The sequence below is a fragment of the Chionomys nivalis genome, chromosome 18, assembly GCF_950005125.1.
Source record: "Chionomys nivalis chromosome 18, mChiNiv1.1, whole genome shotgun sequence".
Classification (NCBI taxonomy): Eukaryota; Metazoa; Chordata; class Mammalia; order Rodentia; family Cricetidae; genus Chionomys; species Chionomys nivalis.
Genome location: NC_080103.1, coordinates 19,958,016 through 19,970,890, shown reverse-complemented (window position 1 = coordinate 19,970,890; position 12,875 = coordinate 19,958,016). Strand labels below are relative to the sequence as shown.

Genomic DNA, 12,875 nt, shown 5'->3' with positions numbered 1-12,875 from the left:
GATGAACCAAGGGGCACTGGAAGAGCAGTGGAAAAAAACGGGAGAAACTGCCAGCTTGGAGTTTCCACTCGGGAAGAAAAAAGTCTTAACTCTTTGGTCCCACTCACCACCTCCTCTGGTTTGGTCATTGATTCATGGCAGCCCTTGAGATCAGTTGTGAAACAGATGACAATGGCGTGCACAGCATCTTGAGAACAGAGATGAGACCATGCTCATTTCTATTCATACTCAAAGGCATGAGTTGCCCTCTTTGTAAGCAGATGAAAGACTGATGCTCTGTCTAGCGTTCAGCTGGGACCCTCTTTCTTGCTTTTATGGCTGTTCACTCTCTGAGTTGTAGATTCCATCTCAGAAACGTGGGAAAGCTCAACTGGAGCTCAGAGATGGTGCAGGGTGGGGCGGGGTTCAAAGGGGACTGTGGAGTCAGAAGCCCTAGGGTACAAAGCAAGATCCTTGGAACTCCATTCAGCTAAAGACCTGAGCATAGGACAGCAGGAGTGCCACTGCAGGACCTGAAATGTGGACGTGGCAAGGGCCACACTCGCCTGGCCAATTCTGGCAGTAGAGCCAGATGGCTTGGGCCCTGAGCTCTGTTTCAGAAAGTGGGGCACGGCTCAGGGGCCCACAGGGAATCTAAAAATAAAGCCTGTCTGTTTCTGCTCCCTTGTGGAAACCTGGATGGCCTCTGGGAACACACAAGCTATGGTCCTCCTTCTGAGTCCTGTTTTGTTTGGTAATGGGAGCCAGAAGGGCCCCCTCTGCCCTGTGTTTCAGTGTTAGATGATGAAGCCAATGGTGCTAGACTTGGAAGTAAGGAAGAACCTGTGAGAAGGACATGATGAGCTTCATCAAGAAATTAGAACCAAGGTGGGGAGATGGTTAACAAGGTAAAGACACTTGTCACCAAGACCTTAGTTCCAACCCAGGAACTCACACGGTGGGAGGATCAAACTAACTCCTGAAAGCATCCTCTGACACACACACACACACACACACACACACACACACACACACACACACGGACCCCCACCACTAGCAGCAGCAGTACTAATAACAATAATAATACCAATTATGATAATGATGATGATGATAAACTAGAACTGGCATGAGGAGAAGGCTCAGCTGGCAAGGTGGTTGCTGTGACCTGACTTCAGACACCCAGTACCCATACAATAGCCAGGCCCAGCAGCATGGGTCTTCCTGCACTCCCCAGCACGGAAGCCTGGGAATGGAGCTGGGGAGTGCAGGAAGGTAGACGGCAAGCTTGCTAGTCAGGCTAACCAGACTGGTGAGCTATGGTTGCAGTGAGAGACTGTCTGTAAAAATAAGGTAGAGAGAGAGGGAGGAAATACCTAACATGGACCTCTGGCATCCACACAGAGATGCGCACATATGAATATACACGCATACACACATATGTATATGTGTATATTCATAGTCTAAGCCTCTAAAATTAGGGCTTCACGGCTCTCCTTCCTGTGGTGTCACTGCTTCTCTGGAGACCCTTTGCTATGCCATTTTAGAGGTAACCTTGTCCTCGTGAAGCAATCCCTTGGTGAGTGCCTGTATCTGTAGACAATGCCAGCCTTCTACACATCGTGTGTTTTTCCTATATGCCCCAGTGTTACATGCAGCACCAGAATTCATCTGTCCGTCCCTACTTTATGCCCTGGTGTCTCCTTTGTACCACTGTTCTTGGGTTTGGGGATCATTATCAATTAAAGTACTTGAACTCAAGACTGCCACCCTACAGCCGTTCCTCTGATGATGGAGACGCCACTACAGAAGTTCCTCTGGTAATGGAGACACCTACTCAGCGATCAAGGTGGTAAAGAATGCACACCAGGTAGGATTACCGAACAAAGAAACAATTCGGGTCCTGAGTGGGATGGATTGGCATAGAAGGAAATACCAACACGCTTCTCAAATTTTAAAGTGCAATTCACAATTTAAACTTATGAACTATCTATTTCTGGAATTTTCGAATTAATACATTCAGATCAAGGATGACTATAGGTGACAGGAAGCAAACTCTCAGGTAAAGACTTCTGTGAATGGGGAAAGGATTGGGGTGGGGGTACCATCCTGGAACCCCAAGTGTGGTGGTCTGAATAGAAATGGCTCCTGTAGGCTCATACATTTGGATGCTTGGCCATTCTGAAGTGTTGCTACTTGACAGGGATTATGAACTATGGTTTTGTTGGAGTAGAGTAGGTGTGGTCTTGTTGGAGGAAGTGTTTCACTGGAGGCGGCCTTTGGGGTTGCAGCTGCTAAAGCCAAGCCCAGTGTCTCTCTCTTCCTGCTGCCTGAGGATCCACATGCAGAACTCTCAGCTCCTCCAGCACCATGGCTGCCTGAAAGCCGTCATGCCCCCCCCCCCCCACACACACCATGCTGATGATAGACTATGCCTCTAAAACTATAAGCAAGCCCCAGTGAAATGCATTCCTTGATAAGTGTTGCTATGGCCATGGTGTCTCTTCACAGCAACAGAACACTGACAAGACTGGGGTGCAGGGTCACTGTTCTGGGAACCCAAGTGTTTCTAAACAATGTCTAAACCATTCCAGGCTGGCACAGATAGGTTCTGGAAGTGCAGCTCTGTTGGGAGCAGGCTTCACGTTCCCTGAAATTTTGGTACATTTAAGGAGTCATAGCAAACATGGCTTTTACGCCTGTTTGTCTTTCATCCCTCCTGTGTCTTCTGAGAAGAGCAGAGGCGCACACAGCAGCATTGAGGTGAGCACACCAGAGGGATGAGAAGGGCTCCACGCCATGCAGGAAGCACTGGCTCACAGGGAGGAGGTGCCTCTTAGGTATGAGCGACAGCCTCATTCACTCGCTCGCTCTCTCTCCACCACTCAGCCAATTACAGTTCATAGGTCAGGCACACGAGTGGGTGGGTGAGGAAGCGACAGAAGGACAAGTGGGACACAGACACAGACCTTCGAGGCATTGTGTCTGGTACACCTTGCAAAAATGGAAGCTCACTTTCAAAGAGGCGGTCCCTCTCCTCTATAGCCAGGGCTGCTCCAGAATTATCTTTTTGTGTCAAACAAGAAGGAAAATCAAGCTTCTTGGATGCTTGGCCCACACCTCTTCCCTCTTACTTTTGGTCTCCATCTTTTTTTTTTTTTTTTGGTTTTTCGAGACAGGGTTTCTCTGTGGCTTTGGAGCCTGTCCTGGAACTAGCTCTGTAGACCAGGCTGGTCTCGAACTCACAGAGATCCGCCTGCCTCTGCCTCCCGAGTGCTGGGATTAAAGGCGTGCGCCACCATCGCCCGGCCTTGGTCTCCATCTTTATCAACTTCTCAACCACTGCAAGTCACATTTCATCTAACTCCGTTCTGAGCCTTGCTGGTATCTAGTACCCAGGGGGGCTGGTCTAACAGCAGAGCTCCTGGCTGTCTACTGTCTTCTGACTGAAACAGTCATTATTCTCACACAGATTTTCAGGAGGGGACCCTTCTCCTCAGCCCTCCTCATTTCCACATATTCATTTCAAGCAGAAGATCTTTCCTCTCACGTTCCAGAGAAAACAGTGGTTTCCTGCTTCGCTGTGCTCAGCACAGCGTCTACGTGAATGAAATGTGTCCATTCAGGCTGAGGAGAGCCTCTGCTGTGAAATCCAGCAGGGGCTCTTCGGTTTTTGAAGAGCAATGCAGCTGCGGCTCCCTGCAGCATCGGACACTGTTGACCCCCCGCCTCCCAGGCTGAAATTCAATTGTTTCATAACTCTTAGGAAGTAATTCTCTCTTGGTTCCCCTGCCTTCCAAAAACCATGATGTGTTCTTCTGCTCCACCTACAATGTAAGGGTTGCAGCTCCCCAGTGCTTCTTCCCCTTGACGCCAGCCACTGCCATCAACTGATGATGGATGCCAAGGCTGAACCTTCTTTAGACATCCTCACTGGGTCCCCATCTCCTTTGGTATAAAGTCAGTCTTTAGGTGTGGTAATAAGTCCCATTTTGTAAAAACATGTTCTCTGTTCTTCCCCCCTCCTACAGGTATATAAAATTATAGTGACCATATAATTTATCGTTCTAACTGGGACCATCTGGGAGCGAATAGGGGACAATTTATAATGAAGTTGGGCCAAGAAATAATAAACCAGAACAGTCCCAGGCAGGCTAGGGTAGAGCCAGTCTACCTACCATGCTCTTATTTGAAATATTCACTGTCTTCCCAACATGCTGTGGTCTTTCACCCCTGGGCTCCTGACTACACAGTTCCCACACCCGGAACTAACCTATTTATTCTCTCTTCAGAGCGTTCCCCGGGTTATGTAAGGTACATTCCCTCTGTCACCCATGGTGTCCAATGCTGCCAGTACTGATACAAAGAATGGTGGTCAATGTTAATCCATAGTGTACTGAGCTGGGAGCTGGCAATGGTGTCAAGTACAAGGACCTTGGTCCCAGACTGCTGGGGTTCGATCTCAGCTTACTAGGTAGCATCTTCTTGCCTGCTTTTGCTCGCACGGTCCCTTAGAGGACAGCGTAAGCCAGTCTGCACAGTATCTCCAGGGGTGCAGTCACCACTTGCTGCAGTCACTAGCATTCATTCTGAGCACTCACTTGCACCATTCCAGGCCTGGCTGAGCACTCTCTACATGTGACACACGTGCCATCGGCCACAGCAGTTCCGTCAGGCGGGCTTTCTAATCACCTTCATTTCACAGCTGAGGAACAGCATCCTAGGGAAGCTTCTTGCCTGCGTGATAGGCGGAGGCCTGAGCGTGAGTTTTCTAGCCCTGAAGATGCCTGGGTGTGCCCAGTTGGCCTCCCTTCCTACACTGAGGGTACTTTACATCTTGGCCTGAGCCCAGAGCCTGCCTAGAGTGGAGGAAGGTGGTTGTGACTGACAACTGGAAAAGGGTGCTTCTGCCTGACCCAAACAGAACATCAGGAGAGAGTTGTCAGGAGGTAGAGCTGTCTGGGAGGATTGTCTACACTAGGGTGGAGGGCTTCAGGGCCTTTCCCACAGGACTGGGGTTTGTAGGACAGCAACAGAAAAAAACACTCCTCCTAGATTTTAGGTTTTAACAATCTACTAGGGAGAAAGAAGGATGAGAGTATATTTGTCAGTGTGTGTGTTTGTGTGTGTGTGTGTGTTGTGGCCACTTGGGCTTATCTTGTGCCCCTAAGATAATGGTAGCCACAACAACGTTTCGACATTTCCATGTTCTCCTCTGGAGTAGAAGCTGTTTGGGGTGCCGGGGCCTTACCTGAGCTTTCACGGTAACTGAGCGATAAGGACCATGTGTGTGTGGCAAGTGTGTACATGTATGTGGGCTCCTGTTGGGGGGGCATGTAGCTAAGACTGGAATATTGGTCCCCTTTTCTGAGGCTAAACAGCTGCAAATTATCAAAAGAAATTCCTGCCCCGCTTCACACTGCTAAAGAGTAAACATAATTATCCTTAATCAATACAGGTCCTTCAGCTCTACCTAATGGCTGTCCGGGGTTTAATTGTTCACAGCAGTTGGGGAGGAAGAGTGAGGAAAGAGAATATTCCAGCTTCCTTCTCACCTGGGCATTCCCAGGTCTAAAGTCAAGTTCCTTGGAGCACAGCCTCCAGGCTGTTGTGTACTACTGTGCATGGTCCAGAAAAGAGGTGGCAGGTAGCTGCATGGCTACCTGTGGAGGCAGGATAGTACCTCTGATTACCTTTCTCACTGCTGTGACAAAGGAAACTTTCCTGGCAGAGGAAAGTTAAGGGAAGGGGGGTTCTGGCTTGTGGTGTAAGAGGGCATACTGTGGGGGAAGGCATGGCAGCGAGAGCATAGAGAGCACATCTTCTCTCCTCAGTGACGGTGCCCAGAGGTGTGTCTCCTAGGTGACTCTAAATCCAGCCCAAATGACAAAGGCCATAACCATCTTGGACCTTTCCTAACTGACACTCAGATGCCATTTCCTGCTTTCTCCTTACAACTTGGTTCCTTGCTTAGTTTCCTCTGTGACTACACTTCTCTGTCCTTCTGTCCCTTCTTTAGGGACCTAAGTCCCCACCTTGTGCTCCGGTTTTCTTATGACAGGACTCCTGATTTGAGCTATAGTGTCCTTGACTTGGGCCCTTCATGTCTTCCATGCAATTCCCTCTTAAGGCAAAGGATAATCTATTTTCTTTTCAGTGGAACCAGCTGGAGAGCCCCAAACCTAGCAGACACATCATTGCATTCCTTCCTGCTGCATCTTAGCCCCTGCAACTCCTGCCCTCTTCTGTGTAGGCACAAAGGATGTTGGACTCTTATCCAACCAACCCCTGCTCATCAATGCTATCCTCTTGGTCTACTTCTGGCAGGGCCTGAAGAGAATTTCAAATCTTCTGGCTCCCTCAGTTGGCCTGCTCTCTGCTCCCTGATTAGAGAAGCCCAAATTGCCTGAGTACCTAAGAATAGCAACGTCATTAGTGACTAAATAACCTGGCAGACAGCACCCAATTCCCCACCCCTTGTTCCAGCATGCTTGGGCACACATCTCCTGAGAGCTTCTGCTCCCTTAGGAATGCCTGGAGGCTGTGACTCCATCTGGGGACTCTCACAGCTAATCCACAGGCCTCCTCTCCCTTTGGAGCGTGCCCAAAGCTAGCTAACCTTCCTTCCCTTATAAACGGCTAAGGCGTGGAGGATCATTTCTGCTCTGCCCTCCACTCAGCTAGGCTTCACCACAATCTCTCCCGGGAGCTCAGGATACGGAGTCTGGTTGCCTGGTTGCAGCTTGGATACAATGGAAGACTCCAAGAGAGGTGTGCTAAGAGGACTTTTACAGTATGTTGACAAGGGTGAGTCAGAGTCTGGGGCCGCTGGGGAGAACACAGTGGATCAGGTGGGTTTTTTTCCTGTTTGTTGAAGCGCTGGAAGTGGTCCAGGGCTTGGAAGAGTGATGGTATTGCTGAGGTCTGGCTCCTAGTCCAAATGGCCCATGCACCTTGGCATAAGGCCCAGGCCAGTGGCTCAGACTCAGTCGGGTGTGTGTCTCATACACAGAGAAACCTTCTGTAGGGTTCATTCTTCATAGTGGTGATTCAGAGCTTAGGGGGTTCATATCCAACACTGGGATATCTCACATGTCTCTCATTTATATCGCCATTGGGTTCCTGTATTACTCAATTATAAACGTCCACCTAATCACTCCCACTAAGCTTATGGCTCCTACCTTACCCCACCCCTTTATCTGGAAACTCCTGATCATGCTTTAAAACCCATCCTGGCCATAGTGACCCCTCAGTTGTTTGCCCCGAGCTCTTAGCTCTCCATCCCTGTAATAATTCCTTTCTCTTTGTATTGTGCAAAGGCTTTTCCCACGAAGATGGACATCTTCTGGCTCATAATGGGTTACCTTTGTTTGATTCCTCACTCACACAGGGTAGCGATGTGTCTGATCATCTTTGTATCTCCTGAGTCTAGCACAGCACCTGTTGTTCAGTAAGTGTTCAGTAGTTGTTTATTGAACAAACAGGCACACAGGGAATCTTCTGCCTAGCTTGCAGGTTCTCTGTGGCTAAGCCTATGCGTCTTCTCAGATTGGTTCAGTCTAATGCACCTGTGGGGGTTAGAGGTGTCATTGCTCCCAGTCTCCTCCTAGTCACTGGAACTCAGTGAAGATCTCAGTGATTCCCCCTGGTGGATTTGGTCCCTCCCTCCTCTGTGCTCAAGCCTTTGTAAACATGAGGCATTAGGGTGTTTATTCCACTGAACCACAGCCAATTGTCTACAGCTCTGTCTCTCACACTAGACATAAGCTCCCAGGGGACCAAGCATGAGTCTCCTTCTTCTTCATATCCCGAACCTAGCAGAATATCTGGCAGGACGCAGGTGCTCAGGGCCTGCACGTGGAACGGACGGCTACCAAGAGGGGTGTGATTCTGAGGCCAGGAGTGACTCGCAGGTGGATGGGGACCTTGGAATGGGAGTGTTGGGGCTCTGGGTTCTCCCAAGAGCCATGCCGGAGTCACTGCTCCCCCTCGCTGAGAAAAGCAGAGTGCGGGGAAAGCTGGCAAAGATGCCTGGCTCTGGGGTTGGCTCCTGCTGGCTTCTGCTTGCTCCTGTTATTAAGCTCAAGGAGCACTTGACCCATCAATCTCTGCAGCTGCCACTGTGCGGGCAAGTGACTATTTGTGGAGGTCATGGAATATGTGGGTCACAGGTGCAGGTGCCTACTTCGGAAGACTGATGGATTCCTAAGCATCCCTTGCTCGATATTAATCAGATGCCCACTGTGTCTCAGTCCCCATTGCAGGCGCTGGAAGGCAGCGGTTTCTGGCGAGAGGACCCGAATGGTCAGTGGCTGTCAGGATTTGAAGGAAGGTTTGTGAGGCCACGATTCAGTCAGGGCTGCACCGCCTAGGAAGTTCAGGAACAACGGATGGATGGAGACAGGGAAAAGATCCCCACTATCTTCAAGGAAGCCCAGAGTTCTCTGTGGGGTGAGCTTAGAGACCTATCTAGCAGGATGGGCATCTTTTCTGGCCAGAGCCTGAGCTACACAAACTTGGCCGAGGGTGCTGTCTGCACGTGCCTGGCCCAGAAGGCTGCCTGCACAGTGCTGAACTCTGCCCTCAGCACCCTGTTTAAAAGGCGATCGTGTTAATAAGTATAAATTGTGGAACTCGTGCCTGAGAGCCGTACTGAAATGGAATCCATAATCCAGCCAGAGGGGAGCGCAGCTGCAGTGGGTTAGTCGTGCGCACATCAAGCATATGGCAGCGCACCTCCAGACCAACAGGCAGGGAGCATTCTCTGGATGCAATTAGGCCCTGTGCATGCATAAAAAATGAGCCAGTACTTCCAAAAGAAGAATAAAATTGCTGAAGTCATAACCTCAACTCAGGGTAATTACAATCAGGAAGTCTCACCCCTTGGTTTAAGAAGCACTCACACATCCCATTGTCCCGCAGGTAAACCTGCCTGCCTTGCCAGCTTCGTGCTGAGGGGCGAGTCCTCCATTTCCAGGCCTCTGTTCCCCCAGGGCATCTTCTGTCTACTCCCGCACCGGATCTTCCAGGGTCATTTGAAAAGTAAAGCATTGCTTTTAGGACAGTAATGGCCAGCCAAGGGTTGAGGATGTAGCTCCGGTGGAGAGTGCTTGCTTAGTGTGTACAAAACCTCAGACTGGGGCCATCCATAGTCGTGTATAACCAGGATGTGGTGGCACATGCCTGTAGGTCTGTGACCTAAGCACTGGGGGGAGTGGAGGCAAGAGAGTCATAAACTCAAGGTCATCCTTAGCTACATAACCAGTTTGTGGACAGCCTAGAATACACAAACTCAAAATAAATAAATAAAAGTTAACAAATTTAAAAGGCCTAAATGCAGGGAGCCTGGTATGCTATTAGGCAGTACCTACAAATCCGCAGTAATTCAGCAATGCTAGGAGGTAGACGAAAATATTAAATGTGTTTTTCAGATGGGGAAATCAAGGGTCAGGAAGTTGTGCCAGGCTGCCAAACAGGCAGCCCAGTGTCTTTCCTTCATGCTTTGCCGCCTTGGGTGGCAAACCTCAGGCTTGCATTTCCAGGATTAGCACTCTGGGCAAGCCATTTCATCTTCCCTCTCTGGGAAATCATGATAAAAAAAAAAACCTGCCTTCAGGGCTGTTCCGACACGGGGATTAAGTGAACTCTCATATTTGAATGGAACAGGCAGGTTCAGACCCTCGGTTGAGGTCTGGAGGCAGCAACATGTGGCGAGTGGGAACCCAGCTCCAGAATCAGGTGGGGTTTGAAGCTTGCCTCGCGCCTCTGGTCCCACCCTCCTTGATTCTCATCTTTTCACCAACGCCACCTCGCTAAGGGTGTGTCTTGACATCCCAATCCCGGCACTGCACAGAACTGCCTTCTATGTCTCCCACACTTACCACCTGTGATAGTTAACCTTGATTGAATCGCGAAACGCCCAGATTAGTAAAACACACTTCTGGTGTGTCTGTGAGGGTGTTTTCAGAGATCATTAAAAGAGGAGGGCTCCAACACCACCCATGAGTTAACCTACTGATGGATTCGACGTGGTGGGACTGTTAGAGGTGGGGGAGGGGTCGCTAGCTCCATCAGGAGGCTCTGCCTACTCGTTCCTCTTTTAAACTTTCTCTTGGGTATGTATCGCAGTAATGAAAAGCTAACTAACATGCCATCTCCTCGTTTGCTATTCGTTTTACCGTTTATGTTTCCCATCCACGTTAAGCTCCATTCCAGGAAGGGGTAGGGCTATTTGTTTTGTTCACTGCTGATCTAGCATGAAGGACAGTGCCTGACAATGCCCCCCACCCCCCAAATATTTGCGAATGAATGACGGGATGGTTAACTTGAACAAACCTAGACTTCTTATCAGGAAAATCATTATCACCACTTCTCCTCCTCTTCCTCCCTCTTCCTCCTCCTCTTCCTCCTTCTGAGGGTTACAGGGATTGTATCCAAGGAGTCTGACGTTTGGTACTTCTTCAGATATGATGGTTGTGAGACAAGTGACTCATTTATATTCTGCTCACTATTAGAACTCCAGGCATTAGATAGATGCGCACTAGATACCTGCTGAATTGATTATTGTTCGAAGGTTCCTCGAGTGTGGCAAAAGGACAGTTGTGTTGAAATACGAGGCTGTGAGGTTTCTACACCAAGGTTGGCTTATGTCCTACAGAGGGCCTCAGTTTAGAATGTGGCCTCCCCAGACCCCTGATGCCAAGGCCTAGGCTACTCTTGATCCTGCAGTGTCCCTGCATGGCCACTGCTATCTAAATACTAACCTCAGCCACAAACTCCAGGCTCTATGGACAAGAAGGCATGTTCCAGCAAGTGAAATCCAAGGGTGATGCTAATTGCTAATATCCCTTCTATAATTACTTTTCACACCTTGGTTACATCTCAATGGTCCTCCTCAACCGAGTGTGTGTGTGATGCTAATGACCACATCCCAGGCTGGGATGGGAAGGCATAGAGCTGGAACTAGGCATTGGATTTTCAAGGAGCTTCTGGGACTTGAATGATGGGAAGGGGATGGTCTTAGGGAATGAATTGAAGTTGGTGACATTCTCTTCATATGAGTCTAGGAGAACACACTCTCTCACCTTGGACCCTTTCCATAGCTCTGCATTCTATGCCCATCACCCCAGACTGAGGCAGCTTGATCAAGGTTAAGGAGAGGCCTCTCTAGATCCTGTGTGCAGAGTTGTGGGCGAAATCCTCAGGAAAAGAGGGGCTGAAAGAGCAGCTGTTACAACTGTAGGCTAAATGTTGAGTGGAGGGAAATAGAATCGGGTGGAAAGCACCCTCTAGAGCAGCCATGATCTTCAGAGGCTGGCAAGAGCCTTGTTAGCTAAGGTAACCATGAGGAGGCAACTGAGGGAACCCTCCTGCCTCATCCAATTTCCTTCTTTCCTCTAAATTCTATTTTTAATTTTTTTTGGAGACACAGTCTATGTAGTTTTAGGTCTCCTGGAACTCACTATGTAGATCAGGTTGGCTTCAAACTCACAGATACCTGCCTGCCTCTGCCTCCTGAGTGCTAGGGGATGAAAGGTGTGTGCCACCATGCCTGGTCTCTCTCCACACGCTTGATTGGGTTTGCTCATAGGCCAGACTCCACCAGAAGCCAGGTGGAGAGGGATGATGTGGAGCTGGCCGGGGACCACTGTGAACCCTGTCTGGAAGGTCTTCTGTGATGCACAACATGGAAGTCACGTCCCTAGTCTGTACCTGCCGTGTGGTAAGAAATAAGAGGGTGAAGACACTGTGGGGGCACTGACTGGGGTGTGGACAGCAGCCTGACGTTCCAGTCCAAGGAGCACACAGGTTCTCTGCGAAGCCTCAGACGTTCACCTCTCATGAACCTGGTCAAGTCGTTCAGCTCTTGGGCTGGTGGCAGTGTTGACACTGATAGCTATGATGGCACAGGACTGCTGTGTTGAACCCGCAAGACAATAAGCATGCAAATCCCCATCACGATGCAGAGCCTGTCACAGCTGTAGTAAAACCCGAATCTCAGCGGCAGCTGGAGGTCTCCTGGTGATCTTGGCATCCCTTCCAATCCCAGGATTGCTGCCTGTTGTCTCCTCTCAGTCACTCTTCTCCTCCCCATGATGAATACGAAGCCTCTGCCCAGCCTGGGGTCTGCTCCAGGAAGCAGGCTGCCAGTCCCACCTGCCAATCGCAAAGCTCCCCAGCACTCAGCCAGTCTCAGCTTCCTGCGCTGGCTCCGTGCCTCAAGCGACTGCACTGCTGGATGCCAAAGGAAGAAGAAGGAGCTAGGGGCTGCCTAGTGGCCCACTCTGCAGTATTCCGTGCCCTGCACCCTGGGCAGGCAGCTGAGAAGGGCAGGAAGAGAGGGGAGGGCCCCTCCAGCCTGAGGAAAACAGCAGCTGCTAGCTACCTTGTTAACCGGAGAACAATCAAGGCTGTCAGGAGTCAAGGACGGCTCATGCTTATTCATGAGCGGTGACACACTGTCTTTCTGTACAGTCCACAGTTCCTGGAGGTGCTTTGTGGCCGCCGGTCCTCCTTTCATCCTCTCTTTCTGCTTTGCTCCTGAGTGAGTACTGGCACCTTCTTGACTCATTTCAAATGGCGAATGAACATCTGTATAAAGTCTTAACAGTTTACAAACCACTTCTCACATGTTTTTTTTTTTTTGGGAAGTTACACATGACTTTAATGGTGTCTACAACTGCCAACCCATTCTACAGATGCTCCAGGCTCTACGATCCCTAAGGTAGAGGGGGAGGCAGTCTGTGGGTACAGCCCTGGGCATAGGTTTGCCGTGGGCAGTCAAGGATGGATGGAAACTTGACAATTCTGCACCTGCTCACTGGACACACGGGTTCTAGTTTACTGACTTAGAGGGGGGACAGGACAGGAGTCGTATGAACAGACAGAGAGGATATCTT

The 12,875-nt window shown here is 49.8% G+C and overlaps 1 protein-coding gene across 4 annotated transcripts in view; it reads right to left on the bottom strand.

Moving 5' to 3' along the window:
• Positions 1-12,875, bottom strand: part of Kcnd3 (potassium voltage-gated channel subfamily D member 3) — a 222,187-nt gene that overhangs the window by 76,362 nt on the left and 132,950 nt on the right. The window lies entirely within an intron of this gene.